The sequence below is a fragment of the Camelus dromedarius genome, chromosome X (genome assembly GCF_036321535.1).
Source record: "Camelus dromedarius isolate mCamDro1 chromosome X, mCamDro1.pat, whole genome shotgun sequence".
NCBI lineage: Eukaryota > Metazoa > Chordata > Mammalia > Artiodactyla > Camelidae > Camelus > Camelus dromedarius.
In genome coordinates this window covers 39399066-39421371 of record NC_087472.1, presented here as the reverse complement: position 1 = coordinate 39421371, position 22306 = coordinate 39399066, and positions in this window count along the sequence as shown.

Below are 22306 nucleotides of genomic sequence, written 5' to 3'. Positions count from 1 at the left end.
TGGCTTTCCACTAAATGTATGATTTTAAAAAACTTTTTTCTTTGATTCTGGTCTAGGGGCCAAAATCTGATCAGTTGTTTGCTCTCTCTCTTTTCTTTTTTCCAGATTTATTGAGATATAATTGACATATAACATTATCTAAGTTTAAGGTATACAATATGATGACTTGATACACATATATTGTGAAATATTTACCACAATAAGATTAGTTAACACCCCCTTCACCTCACAAAATTAACATTTTGTTGTTCTTATTGTGAAAATATTGAAAATCTCTTCCCATAGTAACTTTCAAATATACAATACAGTATTGTTAACTATAGTCACCATGCTGTATGTTAGACCCCTGGAATTTGTACCTCTTGTAACTAAAAGTTTATGTACTTTGACCAACACGACCTCAATTCTTCTACCCTCAATTCCTAGCCCCTGGAAACTGTCATTCTGCTATCTGCTTCTGTGAGTTTGACTTTTTTTATATTCCATATATAAGTAATATAAACAATTTGCCTTTTTCTGTCTGAATTATTTCACCCAGCACAATGCCCTCAAGTTCTATCCATGTTGTTACAAATGACAAGATTTCCTTCTTTTCATGGCTCAATCATATCTCATTGTATATCTATATCTATATATCTTAATTATATTTTATTTATCCATTCATACATCAAAGGACAATTAGGTTGTTTCCATGCCTTAATGTTACGATAAAGCTGCACAGAACATGGGGGTGAAGATATATACTCAAGATAGAAGTTTCACTTCTTTGGATATACACCCAGAAATGAGATTGCTGTTTTTCAGTCATTTGAGGAACTCCCCTATTATTTTCCATAGTAGTTGTTCCGGCCTACATTCCCATCAATAGTGCTCAGAGTTTTCTTTTCTTCTCATAATCACCAGCATTTGTTAACTCCTGTCTTTTTTTTATTGTATTAAAAAAGCTATTGTAACAGGTGTAAGGTGTTATCTCATAGTGATTTTGATTTGCATTTCCCTGATTATTTGAATGCTGAGCACCTCTTCATGTACTTATTGGCCATTTGGATTTTTTTTTTTTGAAAAATATCTATTTGGTTCCTCTGTCTATTTTAAGTTGGACTTTGTTTTGCTATTATGAGTTTCTTAAATATTTTTTATCATATGTACCTCTTATCATATATTTGATTTGCAATCACTTTCTCCCACTTCATAGGTTGACTCTTACTTTTGTTGATTATTTCTTTTGTTGTGCAGAAGCTTTTCAGTTTGAAATAAACTCACTTGTTAAATTTATGTTTGTTGCTTGTGGTTTTTGGTGTCATATCAAAAAATTTTTGCCAAGACCAATGTCAAGGAGTTTTTCCCTATGCTTTCTTCTAGGAGTTTTACTGCTTTAGGTCTTATTTTTAAGTCTTTAATTTATCTCAAGTTAATTTTACCAGTGCAGTAAGATAGGGTCCCAATTTCAATTTTGTTTTGCATATGAATATCCAGTTTTCCCATAACAATGTATTGAAGTGGCTATCTTTCCCCACTGAGTGTCCCTGGCTCCCTTGTCAAAAGTTAGTAGACCATACATGCATGGGTTTATTAAAGAATAAATTCACTCTAGCTTTCAATTCTCTTTCATTTGTCTATGTGTCTTTTTTTATACGAGTACCATGTTGCTTTGATTACCATAGCTTTGTAATATAATTTAAAGTCAGGAAGTATGTTTCCTCCAGTGTTGTCCTTTCTTAAGATTGCTTTGGCAATGAGAATTTTGATAGAGATTCCACTGAATCTATAAATGGTTTTGAATACCATGAACATTTTAACCATATTAAATTTTTTCTGATCCATAAACACAGAATATCTTTCCATTTATTTGTAGCTTCTTTGGTTTTTTTTTTTTTTTTTTTTTTTTTTTTCATCATTGTCTTAGAGTTTGCAATCTATAGAGATCTTTGACTTCCTTGGTTAAATTTACTCCTATGTCTTTCATTGTTTTGATGCAGTTGTGGATGGGATTCATTTCTCTCTTTTTTATATAATTCATTGTTAGTAAATGGGAACATAAGTGATATTTGATCCTTGTTTTTGTATTCTGAAATTTTACTTTTCTAGCAATTTTTTGGTACAGTCTTTAGGATTTTCTATATACAAGATCATGTCATAGACAGAGACATTCTTAGCTCTTCCTTTCCAATTTAGATACCCTTTATTTCTTAGGCTTTCCTAATTTTTTCTGGCTAGGACTTTCAGTACTATATTGAATAGGAGTGGTCAGAGTAGGTACTCTTGACTTATTCCTAATCTTAAGGGAAAAGCTTTCAAACTTTCACCATTGTATACAATGTTGGTTGTGGGTTTGTAATACATGGCCTTTATTATGTTGAGGGGTGTTTCTTTTATACTCACTTTGTTGAGAGCTATTATGAAAGGGTGTTCAATTTTTTTCAAACACATTTTCTGCATCTATCCAGAGGATCATATATTTTTTAGCTCTCATTATAATAATTCAGTCTATCACATTTATTGATTTTTCATATGGTGAACTATCCTTGCATCCCAGGGATAAATTCCACTCAATTATGATGCATCATTGTAATGTGCTGTTGCATCCTGTTTCCTACTCTTTTGTTGAGAATTTTTGCATCTACATTTATCAAGGATATTGGCTTATATTTTTCTTTCCCTGTAGTGTCTTTATTTGGCTTTGACATTAAGGTAATATAGGCCTTATAAGATGAGTTTGGGAGTGTTCCCTCCTCTTCAATTCTTTGGAATAGTTTCAAAAGGATTGGTATTAACTGTTCTTTAAGGATTTAGTGGAATTCACCTGTGAAGCCTTCCAGTCTTGGGCTTTCTTTGTTGAGAAAGTTTCAATTACTGTTTCAATCTCCTCACTCATTATTAGTTTGATCAGACATTTTATGTCTTGATGTTTCAGTCTTCAGAGGTTGTATGCTTCTAAGAATTTATTCATTTCTCCTAGGTTATCCAATTTGTTCATATATATTTTTTCACAGTAACCTCTTATTATCCTTCCATCATGTCAATTATGATGATTTCTCTTTCATCTATAATTTTGCATAAGTCCTCTCTGTTTTATTCTAAGTTAGTCTTGCTATAGGTTTTTCAGTTTTATCTTTTCCAGAAACCAGATCTTACTTTCACTGATTTTTTCCTATTGTCTTTCTAGTCTCTATTTCATTTATTTCTGCTCTAATCTTTATTATTTCTTTCCTCTGATAATTTTGGGTTTAGTTCATTCTTCTTTTTCTAAGTTCTTTTTTTATTAAAGTATAGTCATTTATAATATGTCTATTTCAGGTGTACAGCACAATGTCCCAGTCATACATATATTCATTTTCATATTTTTTATTAAAAGTTATTACACAATATTGAATATAGTTTCCTGTGCTATACAGAAGAAACTAGTTTTTTTTTAATCTATGTGTATATATAGTGGTTAACATTTGCAAATCTCAAACTCACAAATTTATCCATTCTCACTCCCATTCCCCTGATAATCATAAGATTGTTTACTATGTCTGTGAGTTTGTTTCTGTTTTGTAGATGAGTTCATTAGTGTGCTTTTTTTTTTCTTTGTTTATATTCCACATATGAGTGATATCATATGGTATTTTTCTTTTTCTTTCTGGCTTATTCACTTAGAATAATAATCTCTATGTCCATACATGTTGCTACAAATGGCATTATTTTATTCTTTTTATGGCTGAGTAGTATTCCATTGCATAAATATACCACCGCTTCTTTATCCAGTCATCTGTCGATGGACATTTAGGTTGTTTCCATGTCTTGGCTATTGTATATAATGCTGCTATGAACATTGAGATGCATGTATATTTTCAAATTAGAGTTCCCTCCAGATAGATGCCCAGGAGTGGAATTGCTGGATTATATGGTTAGTCTAGTTTTAGCTTTTTGAGGAATCTCCAGACTGTTTTCCACAATGGCTGCACCAAACTACATTCCTACCAACAGTGTACCAGGGTTCCCTTTTCTCCACACCCTTTTCAGCATTTATTGTTTGTGGACTCTTGAATGATGGCCATTCTGACTGATGTGAGGTGATACCTCATTGTAATTTTGATTTTCATTTCTCTGATAATTAGTGATACTGAGCATTTTTTCATGTGCCTATTGGCCATTTGTGTTCATTGGAGAATTTTTGTTTAGGTCTTCTGCCCATTTTCAGATTGGGTTGTTTGTTTTTTTCTTATTAAATTGTATGAGCTGTTTATATATTCTGGAGATTAAGCCCTTGTCAATCGCATCTTTTGTAAATATTTTCTCCCATTCTGTAGGTTGTCTTTTTGTTTTGCTTATGGTTTCCTTTGCTGTGCAAATCTTATAAGTTTAATTAGGTCCCATTTGTTTATTTTTGCTTTTATTTCTATTGCCTGGGTAGATTGCCCTAGGAAAACATTGCTGAGATTTATGTCAGATAATGTTTTGTCTATGTTTTCTTCTGAGGCTTATAGTGTTTTGTCTTACGTTTAAGTCTTTAAGCCATTTTGAGTTTATTTTTGTGTATGGTGTGAGGGAGTATTTTAACTGCATGCAGCTGTCCAGTTTTCCTAACACCATTTGCTGAAGAGACAGTCTTTTCTCCATTGTATATTCTTGCTTCTTTTGTTGAAGATTAATTGACCGTAGGTCTGTCAATTTATTTCTGGGCTCTCTATTCTGTTCTATTGATCCATATGTCTGTTTTTATGCCAATACCATGCTGTTTTGATTACTTTAGCTCTGTAGTATTGTTTGAAATCTGGGAAGATTATTTCTCCAGCCTTATTCTTTTTCTTCGATATTGCTTTGGCAAGTCTGGGTCTTTTGTGATTCCATATAAATTTTAGGATTATTGGTTCTAGTTCTGTGAAAAATGTCCTGGGTAATTTGATAGGGATTGCATTAAATCTGTAGATTGCCTTGAGTGGTATGGCCATTTTAACAATATTGATTCTTCCAATCCAAGAGCATGGGATATCTTTCTATTTCTTTAAGTCTTCTTTTAATGTCCTTAATCAATGTTTTATAATTCTCCATGTTTACATATTTCACATTCTTGGTCAGATTTATTCCTAAGTATTTTAATGTTTTGGATGTGATTTTAAAAGGGATTGTTTCTTTACTCTTTTTTTCCTGCTATTTCATTGTTAGTGTTAAGAAATGCAATTGATATCTGTATGTTAATCTTGTATCCATCTACCTTGCCAAATTTTTCTATCAGCCTTAGTATTTTTTGTGTGGAGTTTTTAGGGTTTTCTATATATAGTATCATGTCATCTGCATATAGTGACAATTTTACCTCTTCTCTTTCAATTTGGATCACTTTTTTTAACATTTTTTATTGATTTATAATCATTTTACAGTGTTGTGTCAAATTCCAGTGTTCAGCACAATTTTTCACTCATTCATGGACATATACACACTCATTGTCACATTTTTTTCTCTGTGAGTTATCATAACATTTTGTGTATATTTCCCTGTGCTATACAGTGTAATCTTGTTTATCTATTCTACAATTTTGAAATCCCAGTCTATCCCTTCCCACCCTCCACCCCTCTAGCAACCACAAGTCTGTATTCTCTGTCTATGAGTCTATTTCTGTCCTGTATTTACGCTTTGTTTTTGTTTGTTTGTTTGTTTTTGTTTTTTAGATTCCACATATGAGCGATCTCATATGGTATTTTTCTTTCTCTTTCTGGCTTACTTCACTTAGAATGACATTCTCCAGGAGCAACCATGTTGCTGCAAATGGCGTCATGTTGTCGGTTTTTATGGCTGAGTAGTATTCCATTGTATAAATATACCACTTCTTCTTTATCCAGTCATCTGCTGATGGACATTTAGGCTGTTTCCATGTCTTGGCTATTGTAAATAGTGCTGCTATGAACATTGGGGTGCAGGTGTCATCCTGAAGTAGATTTCCTTCTGGATACAAGCCCAGGAGTGGGATTCCTGGGTCATATGGTAAGTCTATTCCTTGTCTTTTGAGGAATCTCCACACTGTTTTCCATAGTGGCTGCACCAAACTGCATTCCCACCAGCAGTGTAGGAGGGTTCCCCTTTCTCCACAGCCTCTCCAGCATTTGTCATTTGTGGATTTTTGAATGACGGCCATTCTGACTGGTGTGAGGTGATACCTCATTGTAGTTTTGATTTGCATTTCTCTGATAATTAGTGATAATGAGCATTTTTTCATGTGCTTTTTGATCATTTGTATGTCTTCCTCGGAGAATTGCTTGTTTAGGTCTTCTGCCCATTTTTGGATTGGGTTGTTTGTTTGTTTCTCATTAAGTCATATGAGCTGCTTATATATTCTGAAGATCAAGCCTTTGTCGGTTTCATTTGCAAAAATTTTCTCCCATTCTGTAGGTTGTCTTTTGGTTTTACTTCTGGTTTCCTTTGCTGTGCAGAAGCTTGTAAGTTTCATTAGGTCCCATTTGTTTATTCTTGCTTTTATTTCTTCTAGGAGAAAATTTTTGAAATGTATGTCAGATAATGTTTTGCCTATGTTTTCCTCTAGGAGGTTTATTGTATCTTGTTTTATGTTTAAGTCTTTGATCCATTTTGAGTTGATTTTTGTATATGGTGTAAGGGAGTGTTCTAGCTTCATTGCTTTACATGCTACTGTCCAGTTTTCCCAACACCATTTGCTGAAGAGACTGTCTTTATTCCAATGTATATTCTTGCCTCCTTTGTCAAAGATGAGTTGACCAAAAGTTTGTGGGTTCATTTCTGGGCTCTCTATTCTGCTCCATTGGTCTATATGTCTGTTTTGGTACCAATACCATGCTGTCTTGATGACTGCAGCTCTATAGTATTGTCTGAATTCTGGGAGAGTTATTCCTCCAGCCTCTTTCTTTCTCTTCAGTAATGCTTTGGCAATTCTAGGTCATTGATGGTTCCATATAAATTTTGTTATGATTTGTTCAGGTTCTGTGAAATATGTCCTGGGTAATTGGATAGGGATTGCATTAAATCTGTAGATTGCCTTGGGCAGTGTGACCATTTTAACAATATTGATTCTTCCAATCCAAGAGCATGGAATATCTTTCCATTTTTTAAAGTCTTCTTTAATTTCCTTCATCAATGGTTTATAATTTTCTGTGTATAATTCTTTCACCTCCTTTCTTCTGTTGATTTATCGTTAGTGTAAAGAAATGCAACTGATTTTTGAACGTTAATTTTGTAACCTGCTACCTTGCTGAATTCTTTGATCTGCTCTAGTAGCTTTTGTGTGGACCTTTTAGGGTTTTCTATATATAGTAACATGTCATCAGCATATAATGACACTTTTACCTCTTCTTTTCCAATTTGGATCCCTTTTATTTCTCTCTCTTGCCTGATTGCTGTGGCTAGGACTTCCAGGACTATGTTGAATAGGAGTGGTGATAGTGGGCATCCTTGTCTTGTCCCAGATTTTAGTGGGAAGCTTTTGAGTCTTTCACCGTTGAGTACTATGCTGGCTGTAGGTTTGTCATATATAGCTTTTATGATGTTGAGATATGTTCCCTCTATACCTACTTTGGTGAGAGTTTTTGTCATAAATGGGTGTTGAATTTTATCAAATGCTTTTTCTGCATCTATTGAGATGATCATGTGGTGTTTGTCCTTTCTCTTGTTGATGTGATGTATTACACTGATTGATTTGCGTATGTTGAACCAGCCTTGTGTCCCTGGGATGAACCCCACTTGGTCATGATGTATAATCTTTTTTATGTGTTGTTGGATTCTATTTGCTAAAATTTTGGTGAGGATTTTGGCGTCTATGTTCATCAGTGATATTGGCCTATAATTCTCTTTTTTGGTAGTGTCTTTGCCTAGTTTTGGTATCAGGGTGATGGTGGCTTCACAGAATGAGTTTGGAAGCATTCCCTCCTTTTCAGTCATCTGGAAGAGTTTGAGAAGGACTGGTATGAGTTCTTCTTTGTATGCTTGAGTACTCATGAAGCCTCAGAGGCTGGGGTTGGCTGCTAATGCACATCCTAGGCTCCAGTGGGGGGCAGGGGAGTGAAGAAAGACTGAGGTGCCTGGTCTCTCTGATGTGAAAACCTGCAAGGGAAAACCCCACCACTGAACTCTTCATGGGGCCTGCGGTGGATGTGCAGGTCATTGGTTTCTTCAATAATGAAAGCTGCTGGCATCCCCTGCAGAGCAGGCCCCTAGGAATTGCACTTACTCCCACTATGTGACTGATACTGGTGGCTCCCAACCTTTTCGCTGTCCTAAGCCATCTCTGTATGTCTCACCTTTGCCAGGGTATGGGTGCGATGAAACTGAAGTGGGTTCTTCATGCCTGAATTGCTGGGGAAGCTTGTTGCCCACTCTGCCCTCCTTTTCCCTCCAAGGGGAACTCTTCAAGCTAAGGAGTTCCCTCTTGTCACTGAATAGTACCAGACTTGGGGAATGGGATGATTCAGGCAAAATGAAGTTGTTCTTCATTCCTTTTTTGTGTGGTTATCCTAGAGTTTTTGTTCCCTTTTGGGTTAAAATCTTTAAGTGGACTCTTGAGCTGTTTTTGTTCATCAATAGCTATCTAACTGTTGATATTTGTGGAGTATGGGGCCTGTGGTCTCCTATTCTGCCATTTTGATGATGAATATAATCACTCTTCTTCTCTTATATGGAATGCATCATTCCTAATGAAAAACGCAATTTCATTTAGAGACCTTCTGTTTTACATGCAATATATTAGAAATATATACATAGAAAGAAAGGTAGCTAGAAGAAAGAAATGCACCATACAAATATATATGCTATGCTTTCTAGAGGCATGCAAATCCATTTTCCCTCAAAGATTAGGATTTGAATAATACCAGTGCTTAAAATTCCAATTTTTATCCTTTAGTTAAAATCAGTCCCCGCCTTATGAATAGATAGTATGTCAAAACATAGCCTGTTGAGTTTCAAGAGTTAATTCTCACTAGAAAGAATGTTATCCATGGTGAACATATCAAATTTCCAGGCAAGCTTAAAACAAAATGAAAGCCAACTCATCTCCTTTCACATCTGAAATTAAATACAAATAGTTCTCTCCAATCAAACCACCATATATGTCAATATTTATGAGGGAATAAATTTTTAGAATTTTAAGCTAGTCTGTTAAGAACTGGTCTATGACCACTTCAGGGAGACAAGAATAGTCACCTGTCTACATGTCACCAAGAAGAGCTATACTGGTCTGAAACAGACCCTAGGAAACATTAAGATTGTTTATTCAGTCATTCAACAAACATAGTGACTACTATGTTCTTAGATCTGGTGATATAACTGTGGCCAAAAATACATATTTTATACTCTCACTCAAAAGGAGTCATTAAAGCAGAGACCTAAAATAAGTTAATATGTAAGCCACGCAGCTGCTGGAGGAAGACTGTTTTGAGGTAAAACAGCAAGTGCAAAGGCCCTGAAAAGAGACAGTGTCTGTCAAAGCTGAGGAATGGTAACAAGTAAATCAGTGTATCAGTCAGTGTTTCTGGAGTGGCCCTGAAAGAAGGGGCATGTAGTAGAATGTGAAATCAGAGATGGGAAAGATAACAGAGGACCTTGTTGGTCATTGTTAGGGTATTACATCTCACTCTGAATACTAATTGGAAGAAGAGAACTGTAGCATAATCTGAATTAGATTTTAACATTATCACTCTACTTGCTGCATTGAGGATTTTCTGAAGTGGGCAAAGGGTGATATCAGGGATAGAAAATAGGAAATTGTTGAAGTAGTTCCAGTAAGAGAATATGATGTATTGAACCATATAGTAACAACGTAGGTGGTGAGATGTGATCAGTTTTGAGAAGTCAAGATGACTTGGACTCAGAATGACTCCAAGGTTTTTGTCCTGAGGAACCGAAAAAAATGAATTAGTCAATTGAGATAGAGAAGAATGAGAAGAATGAAAAGTTTCATTTTAGCCATGTTAATTTTGATCTGTCCATTAGTATCCCCAAAAGGAGATGTTGAATAGACAATTAGATATATGAGTTTGGTATTTTAGGGAGACATCAGGACAGGATACATACATTTGGGAGTCATTGGTATATATAGAGTATTTGAAGCCATGAGAATGGATGTTAATATGGCTTAACACAATAAAGAGGGGCACAATTGCTATAGTAAAAGAAGGACTGGTTGATATGGAAATGCAAACAAAAAGGTCTCTGACTCATAATGATACCCAGTTTTGAGAGAAAGTTTGAGGAAATCAGGAGAAAAGTTGACGTCTATGCTGAGAACAAAGAAGAACAATAGGGATCAGCTAGAAGAAAAGTTGGGGAAAATGTCTTAAGGTTGTGCAATGGGCTAGAGGCAGCACTAATCATGGTGCAGTGGGAAGAAGTGAAAAAAAAAATCAGACTGGCAACAACACACACTACAAGACGTGAGGCTCCAGGAGCAAGTAAAGAAGGGTAGTACAAAATGAGGCTAGAGAGAAAGACAAAGGACAGACTGTCTAACAGTCTGTAAACCATATTAAGGGGATTGAATTTTAGAAAATAATTAATAAATGAGTTTGATGATAACATATTTTGTAGGCTACAGCCTCCTGCCAATGATGCTGAATGGTCCCCTCCTCAAAAAAATCAATACAATCCTACACATGCACATATACATTCCTCAGACCTTAGGAATGAGTTTACTCTCTCTTACAATTTATTTCTCTCTTGTAATTTATTTCTGCCAATCTCAAGAAATGAGGTTTCTTACTTCCTTTTCCACTGCCAACAACTGCTGCTTTAAAGACTCCTTCTTAACTTTTAACGTAAGTTGTATGAAGTGGGAAGAGAGAAACTGGGAAAGCTCTTTCTCATACCCCCTTATCTTCATCAGTCTCATCATCACTAGTGTGATGAAGTCCTTCCCTAACCTAGTACTTCAGCAACATAAGAGTTAAGAAGGAGGGTAAGTTGAAGAGGAAGCCCCAGAGATTTCCTATTTACGTGATGCATAGCATCATCTCAAAATAAATGAAATTTTAAGAAAGTCAGATTACAGCATGAACTATCGCCTGCCAGCTTTGCAACAAAATAATTTTAAGGACTGGAGGAAAAAATCAATTGTTATATTTAACTGCTATTTATATTTATTATAAAAAGAAAAGAATGCAAAACTTGACAGTAGACTTGTGGCCCTCAGGACCATAGGATGTTAGAGATAAAAGGGATATAGAGATCCTTTCATCCAATCTTCTCATCTCCTTATTTCCCAGATGAGTAAATTGAGGTCGAGAAGTGTTGACTGGTAAATTCTGGTGGCAGTCCTTCATAGGATGAGCTTTCTGGCTTTGAATTACTTCTCCTTTTTAGGATGTTTTTAGAGGAGTCAGGGATCAAAGGATCCCAGTGGAAAGTGAGTGGTGATAAGTGAATTAGAGTCTATATCGCATGCAGTAGCTTGGATGTTAACTGATTAAAATTTTTAAAAAGAAAGAGAAAAAAAACCCTTTATGTAGGTTCTCAGACAGCCCCATTGAAATTTAAGGAAAATATGTTTAGTGGTTTGAGATTTCGCTGCTGTATTGTCTCTGTACTGTTCTTGTTACATCTTCATTTTGAGTTTGTTGGTACGAGAATTTAGAACTATTGCTGATATGCTGCCTATTCCATCATAAGTCACAGCACAAGCTCTTAGGGTGAAAGACTTTGTCTTTAATAATGTAAGTTTTCATTACTGAACTTTTAGTGCTCCACGCACAGTTATTTTGAATTTACAAAGTGACACGATTTGGTCCTATTAGCAAATTCATGGTGTGCCAGTAACTCAATATTCTCACTTTGCTTTTTCTGATATGTAAGTGAAGGATTAAGAATGTTTAAAATAGAGGAGATTCTAGAAAACTTGCAGCCCTACAAGTGTTGGGGGATGGAAGCGTAGGCCTAGAGGTTTTCAAAAACAATATTAGCACTGAAGTTGCTCTTCACACAAGTATTCAATAAGAAATTTTATATTTAGCATATGGATATACATAGTGTGTACTTATACACATGTGAATATGCATTTTATGTTTTGTTTGAAGATAAATAGTAGCATTTATAACTAAATGATATATAAGACTAGAGAGTTCTATAAAATAATTTGCCTTTTCTGTTCCATCTCACTACAATAGAAGACACACAAAAAGTTCTGTGAAAGGATTAGATTATAGTTAAAAGCCTCATAATATTTGGTAGAATTCAGCTGCACAACTGCAGGTGTATATAGACCAGGAAAGATCCATCTAGAAATGGGAGTAAATGATGATGAAAAATAATAATTTATGATGATGGGACATACAGATATTTCAAGATTAATAGGCCCTTTGTTCCCTTTCTGAAAGCATTATAGAGGAAAATAACAGTAGCTCTATTCTCTTACTCTTATAGATACACCATTATTACATGAAAATTATTTGGAGATTAAATACAGTGCCTTTCTCCTGAAAGCATTGAAATTATATCACTGGTTCTTATAGTGAGGATAATATTCCTTATTTGTACCCAGAGAAAGGAGCTCAATAAAATGTTGCATGAATATTAAATGGTTAGCTGCCTCGGGAACATATTAACAACAATTTGTAGCCATCATATGCTCATCCTAAAAGATTCCTGGTAAAGGGAAACAACAGAATATATTTCACAAAATCAAGAGTTAATATACATCTCTTTGGCTGATAGTGAAATTCTAGCACGTGTGGTTCTCTATGGAGAGTTAGATACTTTAACTGCAAAAATGATCTTTACAAACTTGCATATCCTAGCAAAAACTGCTTTTTAATTGCACGTTTTTCATAAGATGACCAATCAAAGTTGAAATTGAAGGAGGCGTGCACATAAGGTGTGCATGTTCTAGATGGATTTTGTGCACATAAGATAGGTATACATGAGCTGGATTTTTCCTCTTATTTATAAGACTTGTATTTTAGAACCAAATATTGGACAGATTCCCCATGCACTAAGTATGACTCTTAGTAGGTGGTGGAAATATGAGATTGGTAAATGAATTTTAAAATAAATATGTAATCAAGAAATTTACAATTTTGTTGTTTAAGCATTGTGCATTTGTCAGAAACATTTGGAAGTATTTCCCAAAGAGGACTTACAAATTAACTGAAGCATTTGGGGAAAGGCATCACTTGCTGATGGTTCTTGTCTAACCCAAGTTCCAGCCTGCAATTGGGGGGAGAGTTATATTCAGCCCCCCATCAGATTGTGTGGCCTAACGAGATCACTGGGAATGAAGAGGTGCGTTTCACCCTCATATGGCAGCATTATTTAAAAATAAAAAATAAAACTGCTTTGCCAATCAGAGCTTCTCACACTCTTTACAAAAAGAAAAGCTTAAATAGAAAACAGCAGCAACAGGTGGCGTGGATTCTGAAATGGGCTTGCACCCAAGAGAAGGACCAACCCTTCATGAGCATAGCTACAGGGCTTGGTACCAAGCCAGATTCAAATCCCTCTGCTTTTAGAACAGCTTTTAATTTTTTTTATCATCTTATGAAATGGGAGTGAATTAGATGCTGATGACTGGCAGCGCTGTTGCCTTTCTTTGCCGCAGGGGTGTTTATCCAGGTGTGTCAGCAGTGCCCATGGCCACATGCTTAAAATCTCATCTGGAGAAATAGCTTTTGAGATCCTTTATTCTGCCTGAGTCTAACATGAGACCAGAGATGATAGGTCTCTCTGCCTCACGAAAATAGTTGCTCACTCAAGAACAAGGCTAGAGCGCATAAACTTTGTTTCACTGAGCTCATCACGATACAGCTTTTCCAAAGGAGTCCATTTTACTTGCTCTTAACCTAAGGGTTATATGCTCTTAAAGTGTCATGCAAATGATCTATCAAGAGATAATTTGAATGTTCCAAAAATGAAAATTATATCTCAGATTAGAAGGATAATTTCCCCAATGAAGGGATTGTATATGAATGCCTTTGTTTATGTTTTTGAAAAAGACACTGAAAGCTGGATAACTTGTCCTTGGCTTACTCACAGATTACTTCAGAATTATTTGTAAATTTTTGACCAATGACCCTGCATTTCACAGAGAATAAAGCAATAACAGAATTGAAATTTGAAAGATCAAATAAAAACAATGACTGGAAGAGGAAGGAGCCACACAAATTTAAGCAGAAATAAAATGGAAAGGATGGAATTGTTGCTGTGTGACCTAGAGGATGTTTTGTAACCTCTCTGTGCTTCACATTCATTATTCCTCATCTTCAAAATGGGGATAAAAATAGTACTTACTTTATAGTTTTCTTTTGAAGATTATTTGAGTTTATATTGTATGTAGAATATCACAGTTCCTGACTCATGCTAAACATTCAATAAATGTTTAACAGTAATAATTATTATCAATTAAACGATAATTAGGCACCAGGCTCTGTGCTCGTTGCAATGTAACATTTAATATTGTAGCACTTAATCTTTACATTTCTTATTATCTTTATACAGATGAGGAAACTTATGTAACTTATGTAGGACACACAAGTGGCAAATAGTAAAGCCAAGATTAAACACCCAGGGCTTCATGTTTCTAAAGCTTATGCCTTGTAGATCAAGCTATATGTATTATTACCAAATACTTCTTATACATTATCTCCCTTCTGTAAAAGAGAATGAATCATTCTCAAAAATATGAACAATATTGTGTTTGGTAAATTTTACACATTCCTTTTGCTCTACCAAATGTACTAGTCTCCTCTTAGGTGTTAAATTAGGTATGATGGGTTCCTGTAATTGCCAGAACAAATGATCTAGAGTCTGTAAACATAATTAGTGCAAGAAAATTGGGTAGCATTATATGATATCTGTCATCATTCTTATCCACTAGTAATAGTAATGAACTCTAGCTACTCTGGGAAATAAAAAGGGGTTCACTGGAAGCTTGTATTGGATACTATTACATTGGCTATGAAAACAGACTTTTAAAACTGGCAGAAACCAAATGAGGTTTGGAGGCATAATAAGCAAAGAACAAAGCAATCATCTTTTAGCTGAAACAATCTGGCTAGGACAGAGACATCAATACTTGTGGGTCTCCACCTCCTCTAAACACTACCACTACTACTGCTAGACATGATAGCAGCTTCCTAAATTAATTATAATCATCGTTTCAACCTTATGTTACTCACTTTAGATTCATAGTCTGGGATGGTAGCAACCAATTACATGAACCTGGGATATATACCTATAACCCAGCTGCCAGGGGCAAGAAAAGGAATCTCAGCCTTTGATTCTGAATGGAAGATGGGATACTAGATCCAATTAGTATATTACCCAATGAATAGTTGGACAATGGAAGCCAAACAAAGCAGCAAATTTCTACTACATCTATTCATGTGGTCCTGAATCCTTTTTCCTAGTGGTCTTCATATTAAAGGTTTAGTTACTCTATAAATTCCCAGGTTTAATTTAAAAATGGAAAATACACCACACTGTACATATTGCTTTTTTGCAATGCTTTCCTGGAACTGGTTGTGAATCAAAGAGTATGCCTTTTGTATTGGCATATAGATCATGAGGTTTTATGCCTAAATGCACTCTTGGAAAATAAGCCAAAAAGATAACACTTTGAGTGCATGTATGATCCAAACTTCTTTTCCATATGTTTCCAATTTTTCTTTACATATCATTTGAACATCAACAACAGTCTACAATTGGCCTATATCTTTAAAAGTTGGCATTATTCTGTTTGTTTAAATGTGTGTAACATTTAAATTCCATTACTGACAATGCTCAACCACACAATCAACTTTTCATCTTTACCAAATTTCATCTTAAGTGGAAGAAATAATCTTTTTCCGCTTATACACCTGTCTGTTGTTATATTAAATGTTCAGAAAAATCAAAACACTATTCATAGGAAGAATTAATTTATTTATAGATAGATGGGATCTTAGACTATAGAAAATTTTTATAGTACCCACAGAGAATATTAATTCAGAAAGAGAATATTAATTTAAGAAAGATTTAGGAGTCTACTATGTAGTGTTCAGAAACATAAAATATTATTGAAATATGTCCTTAATCACTGGATTTGAAAGGTATAAAATTGTCTAATTTGTATATGACATCATTTGTTAATAATATGCTTGTATTATAAATGATGCTCTCCTGAGACCAGCATGGATAACCAAGATGAGTACAGTTTTAAATAATGAATGGTGAGGACAGCAAAGTGGCTGGCTCGCTTTTGCTAATTCACTTATTAAAATAATACCATACCATACAATTTCATAGGAATTGCACTAAACATTACTTTTATGCTAAGTAGGTTGGAATTGTACTACTCACTCACCACCTGTCAACCCCTGATAGATTTGATTAGTACAAATGAACTGCCAAACAGGCAAAGAGAAATACTGAGGAGAGAGAAGACACCCAAGGGATTGGATTTGGCTTTACTGTAGTACCCCTTACTCGTCCTGTGCCCAGAGCCACTGAGAAGCAAACTATCAAAGGTATTTCAACTTGGCATCTGTATTGAGAACCATTTAAAAGGTCCAAAATAAACTTGGACACAAAGTTAATGTGTTGGTATCTCTGCTATTTGCATTCTTTAAAAAAAAGAATGAAAGATATTAAGAAAACAGAGGAATATGAAATCTATCAAGATATAGTTTTTCAGAACAGTGTAGCCCTATTTTCTAATGAAAATTAATCATTCTGCACATGCTTATGAGTATTCAATTAGACTCATAAGAAGAAGCTTTTGGAAACTGGGTCCTTACAATATCCCTGATAGAAAATAGGATGCTGAGAGAAAAAAAAAAATCCACTACGCTAGATCCACAAGCATCTCCTCATCAAAGAAGCTTAAAGGAGGGAAGAGAAGGCAATTAAGGAAAATATAGCCCTAGCAGATTTTATGGTTTGATATGAAAAAAAAACATTTTTGGAAAGAAGATGATCACTATTTCTTAAAACACTGAATTATATATTATGCAAGAGTATTATGGAGAGTATATGACATTTGGTTTAGTTTCATTTATTCTTGGGCCTTACAATGTAAAAGTTGACTTTTCCCAAAAGTCATAAGAAGTAAACACAATCTCTTAAAACTAGTATATATAAAGACAAAGGATGCTACTACAGCTCATATATAGGGATAAATGAAACGAAAAACGACCAGGAAAGCAGCAAGTGAAAGGTATATATTATGTATCTGTGGGAAATATATGACAGTAGGAGACAGAAAGCACTCATTGAGAAAGGGGCTTTTAAATAACAGGATTTTAGGTACCATATGACCAAAAGCATTGGCTTTTTCTACCTAAAATCATGGAACATTATAGATTTGACTCCCGTCACAGATGCATATGCATTTTAAAAAGGGCATTGGCAGAGCAAACTCATGTTGGATGGAAGCAAACTCATATCGCACCTGGTTTTCCTTCTTATATAGTTTTACATAGTGTCTAACAAACAAAAAAAATCCAACTTTAAAAAATGTGGTTGATATGTGTTTATGATACATACCAAGACTGAAATATGAGCAATTAAGGACCAAAAGACAGAAGCATCTTGGCAGATATCAGATTAATATCAGCCAAGATACAAAGACCTGACAATCTGATGAGAAGTATGAAGTGACATGGTCAAACAGAATATAAAACTCTGTGTGATATAGAACCAAGTCTACAGAAAGAAATATACTACCAGAACCATTAATTTATTCATCCAGCATGTATTTTTTATTGACTTATAACATTATATGTTTTATGTGTACACTATTATTTTTCAACTTCTGTATACACCCCAGCATGCTCATAGTTTCCATCCATCACCATACAGTTGACCTCCTTTATTCTCAACTCCCCTTCCCCTCTAGCAACTACAATTCTGTTCTATATCCATGTCTGCTTTTGTTTGGTTGGTTTGTTCATTTATTTATTTATTTTTTACTTCACATATGAGGGAAATCATATAACGTTTGTCTTTCTCTGTCTCACTTATTTCGTTTTGCATAATACCATGTGATATGATGTGATATATATGTATACACAAACACACTCTCTTACACACACACACACACACACATATATATATATTCTTTATCCATTCATCCATTGATGGGCACTTCAGTTGTTCCCACATTTTGATTATTGTAAATAAGGCTGCAATGAGCATAGGGGTACATATATCTTTTCCAATTAGTGTTTTCATATTCTTTGGATAAATACACAGAAGTGAAAGTTGGATCATATGGTAGTTCTTTTCTTAATTTTTGGAGGAATCTCCATACTGTTTCTATAGTGGCTGCACCAATTTACATTCTCACTTCATCCAGCATGTATTGAGTGAACACCTTTGATAGTCCAGGCAGTGTGAGAATATGAAAATGAATAAGAGACAATCCTGATTGCCCAGAACTCATGGTGAAAGGAACAGAGATGTAAACCAATAACTACAACACAACTTGACAAGTTTCCCACTTACTGCTCCCAGTTAATTAATCCTCCAGTGATAATATATTGGTAAAGAACATTAGAAGCATCTTGGTAATATGTGTTTATTATTTTTAGTTGTATACATGTAAATGACCTATTTAAATAGTAAAAAGAAAACTAACTCACAGAATTAATCCCTTTTTACTTGCATAAGATTCTACTAATTATTAAATTATGAAAAAACCTTCCAAAAGAACCAAAGTCCAGGACCAGATGGCTTGCCAGAGATTCAAAGTACAATTAAAATGAATCTTTTCTAAATTCTTCCAAAAAGAAGAGAAAGGAACACTTCCAAAATTATTTTACAAGGCCAGCATTACCCTGATACCAAACAAGACAAGGACACCACAGGAAAAGAAAATTACAGCCAAATATCTCTGATAAACAGAGATGCAAAAATTCTCAAAAAAAAAATAACAGCACACTAAATTCAATATTACATTAAAAGGATCATGCACCACAATTAAGTGATTTTTATTCCAAGGATGCACAGATGATTTAATATCTGTAAATCAATCAATGTGATACACTATCTAAACAAAATAAAGGACAAAATCACTTAGATCATCTCAATAAATGCATAAAAAGCATTTTACATAATCAACAGCAACAATGGTTTTATGATAAAAACTGTCAACAAACTGGGTATAGAGGGAATATACCACAAAATAATGAAGATCATAAAGGACAAGCCCACAGCTAACAACATACTCAATGGTGAAAAGCTGAAAGCTTTACCCCTAAGAACACAAACAAGACAAGGATGCCCACTCTTTCCACTTTTATTCAGCACAGTATTGGAAGTCCTAGCCACAGTAATTGGGCAAGAAAATGAAGTCAAAAGTATACAAATTGGAAAGGAACATGTAAAAATGTCACTATTTCAGATAAGACGATACTATACATAGAAAATCCCTAAGACTCCACCAAAAAACTATTAGAATTAATAAATAAATTCAGTAAATTTACAGGATACAAAATCAATATATGGAAATTTGATGTTTCTCTACACAAATAAGGAGCTATTAGGAAAAGAAAAAACAATCCCATTCACAATTGTATTATAAAGAATAAAATACCTAAGAATAAATTCACCAAGGAAGTGAAAGATCTGTACACTGAAAACTAGAAGATATTGATCAAAGAAATTGAAGAAGACACAAGCAAATGGAAGCACAGTCCAAGCTCATAGATTGGAAGAACTAATATTGTTAAAATGTAGATCCAACACAACCACTGTCAAAATTTTAATGGCATTTATCACAGAAATAGAACAAACAATCCTGAAAATTTTATGGAACCATAAAAGACCTTGAATAGTCCAAACAATCTCGAGAAAGAAGAATAAAACTGGAAGCATCATGCCCAATTATTTCAAACTATATTACAAAAATATAGTAATCCAAACAGTATGGTCCAGGCATTAAAAACAGACATACAGATCAATGGAACAGAATAGAGAACCCAGAAATAGAACCACATATGTATGGTCAATTAATTTATGACAAAAGAGTTACAAATGCAAAATGGGGAAAGGACAGCCTCCTCAATAAATGGTGTTGGAATAGCCAAACAGCCATATGCTAAAGGATGAAACTGGACCACTATCATATGCCATACACAAAAATTAACTCAAAATAGATTAAAGACTTGAATGTAAAACCTGAAACCACTCAGATCCCAGAAAAAAATGTAGGCAGTAAGTTCCTTGATGTCAGTCTCGGTGATGATATTTTTGGATTTGACGCTAAAAGCAAAGGCAACAAAAGTGGAAAAAAAAAGAAAAAAGGTAAATGAGTCCACATCAAACTAAAAAATTTGTGAACAACAAAGGACACCATCAGCAACAACAAAAAAAGGGAACTACTAAATGAGAAAATTTATTTGCAAATAATATATCTGATAAGGGATTAGTTCAAAGATATATAAAGAACTCATAAAACTCAATAGCAAAAAACAAACAAACAAGCAATCTAGTTAAAAATAGACAGAGGATCTGAATAGACATTTTTACAAAGAAGATATTCAGATGGCCAACAGGCATGTAAAAAGATGCTCAACATCACATTCAGGAAAATGAAAATCAAAACTACAATGAGATACCACCTCACGCCTGTTAGAATGGCTATTATCAAAAAGACAACAAATAGCAAGTGTTGGCAAAATTGTGGAGAAAAGGGAACCCTTGTGAAGTATTGGTGGGAAGGTAAGTTGGTGCAGCCTATACGGAAACCAGTAAGGAAGCTCCTCAAAAACTTAAAAATAGAACTACCATATGATCCAGCAATTCCACTTCTGGGTATTTACCTAAAAAAAAAAAAAAAAAAAAAAAACTCAAAAAGATATATGCACCCCCATGTTCATTGCAGCATTATTTACAAAAGCCAAGATATGGAAATAACAACATAAATTTCCATCAGTGGATGAATAGATACAGAAAAAAAAAATTTAAGTATATATAATTAAGTGTGTATATATATACACACACACACACACACACACACACACACACATATATATATATATAAAATTTAGCTATAGAAAAGAATGAAATCTTGCCATTTGTGATGAGTGGACTTTGAAACAATTTTGCTAGAAGAAATAAGTCAGACAGAAAAAGACAAATACTGTATGATCTCAGCTATATACAAAAGCTAAAAATAAATAAATAAGCCTATAGATACAGAGAACACATTGGTGGTTGCCAGAGGTAGGAGGTGAAGGTGGAGTTTGGGTAAAATGACTGAAGGTCAAAATCTTCTAGTTATAAAATAATAAAAAATAAGTCATGGGGATGAAATACATAGCATGGTAATTATAGTTAATAATACTATATTACATATTTGAAAGTTCCCAGGAGAATAGATCTTAAAAGGTCTCATCTCAAGAAAAAACATTTTGTAGCTATGTATGGTGTCAAATATTAACTATACTTAATGTGGTCACTATTTTGCAATATAGACACAAATATTGAATCAGTATGTTTTACACCTGAAACTAATAATGTATGTCAAAGATACCACCATTATAAAAAAATTAAAAAGTAAATAAAACAAAAAAAATTATGCAAAGCACATTTTCTTCTTCTAAGGGAAGAAGTCTCTGATATTCTGATCATCTTTCATTCTTTTAACAGGATGTTCATTAGGTGGCATGCTAAAGTAGAATTCTATAAATGCAGATTTCAGTATTTTCAGTAAGGTGCTAAGTGTTGGGGGAAAGAACAATCATATAGGAAAATAAATATATAAATTTTAAAAATAAACCAAAGTAAATCAAGAAGAATACAAATGAAATCGGTAACAAAAAACGTTAGGAAATACTAAAATAATTCTAATCATTTAGCAACACCTCATCAGTTTCAAACAGAAGAGGCTGCCTACAGAAGAGCTGAATCAGGCATCAGGAAGAGGATTGAAACCATCAAGCCCATATTAAATAATGTGTGGTGGCAACCCCAGGGTACTGGCATCTGGAGGAAGCCAGAATGAGTTTTTAAATCACTTTTATTGGAACTCCTCAGCTGCAGGTAATGGCTTAAGGGCTGCCGAATATGCAGATTTGAAGGAAATGCAACCTTACTATTTAGTTTTATCTCCCTTGACTCCCAGCAGAAATCTTTGAGAATGTTTCTTCCACTTGCATGCCCAGCACATTTTCTTGCCTTTCACATACTTCTCCTCTCCTTCCCAGTATCACTGAGTTTCAGAAAGGTAAATTGCTCCCACTTACGGTTTTCGTATATTACTCTTCTTCATTTTACGCAAAAGTTTGCAATTAAACAAAATAGCACTTCAACAACATAAAGTCCATTGAATCTCTTACTTAATTTATCTTGAACAAATTACATTGCCCTTAAATTTCTACCTACCAGTGATAACCAG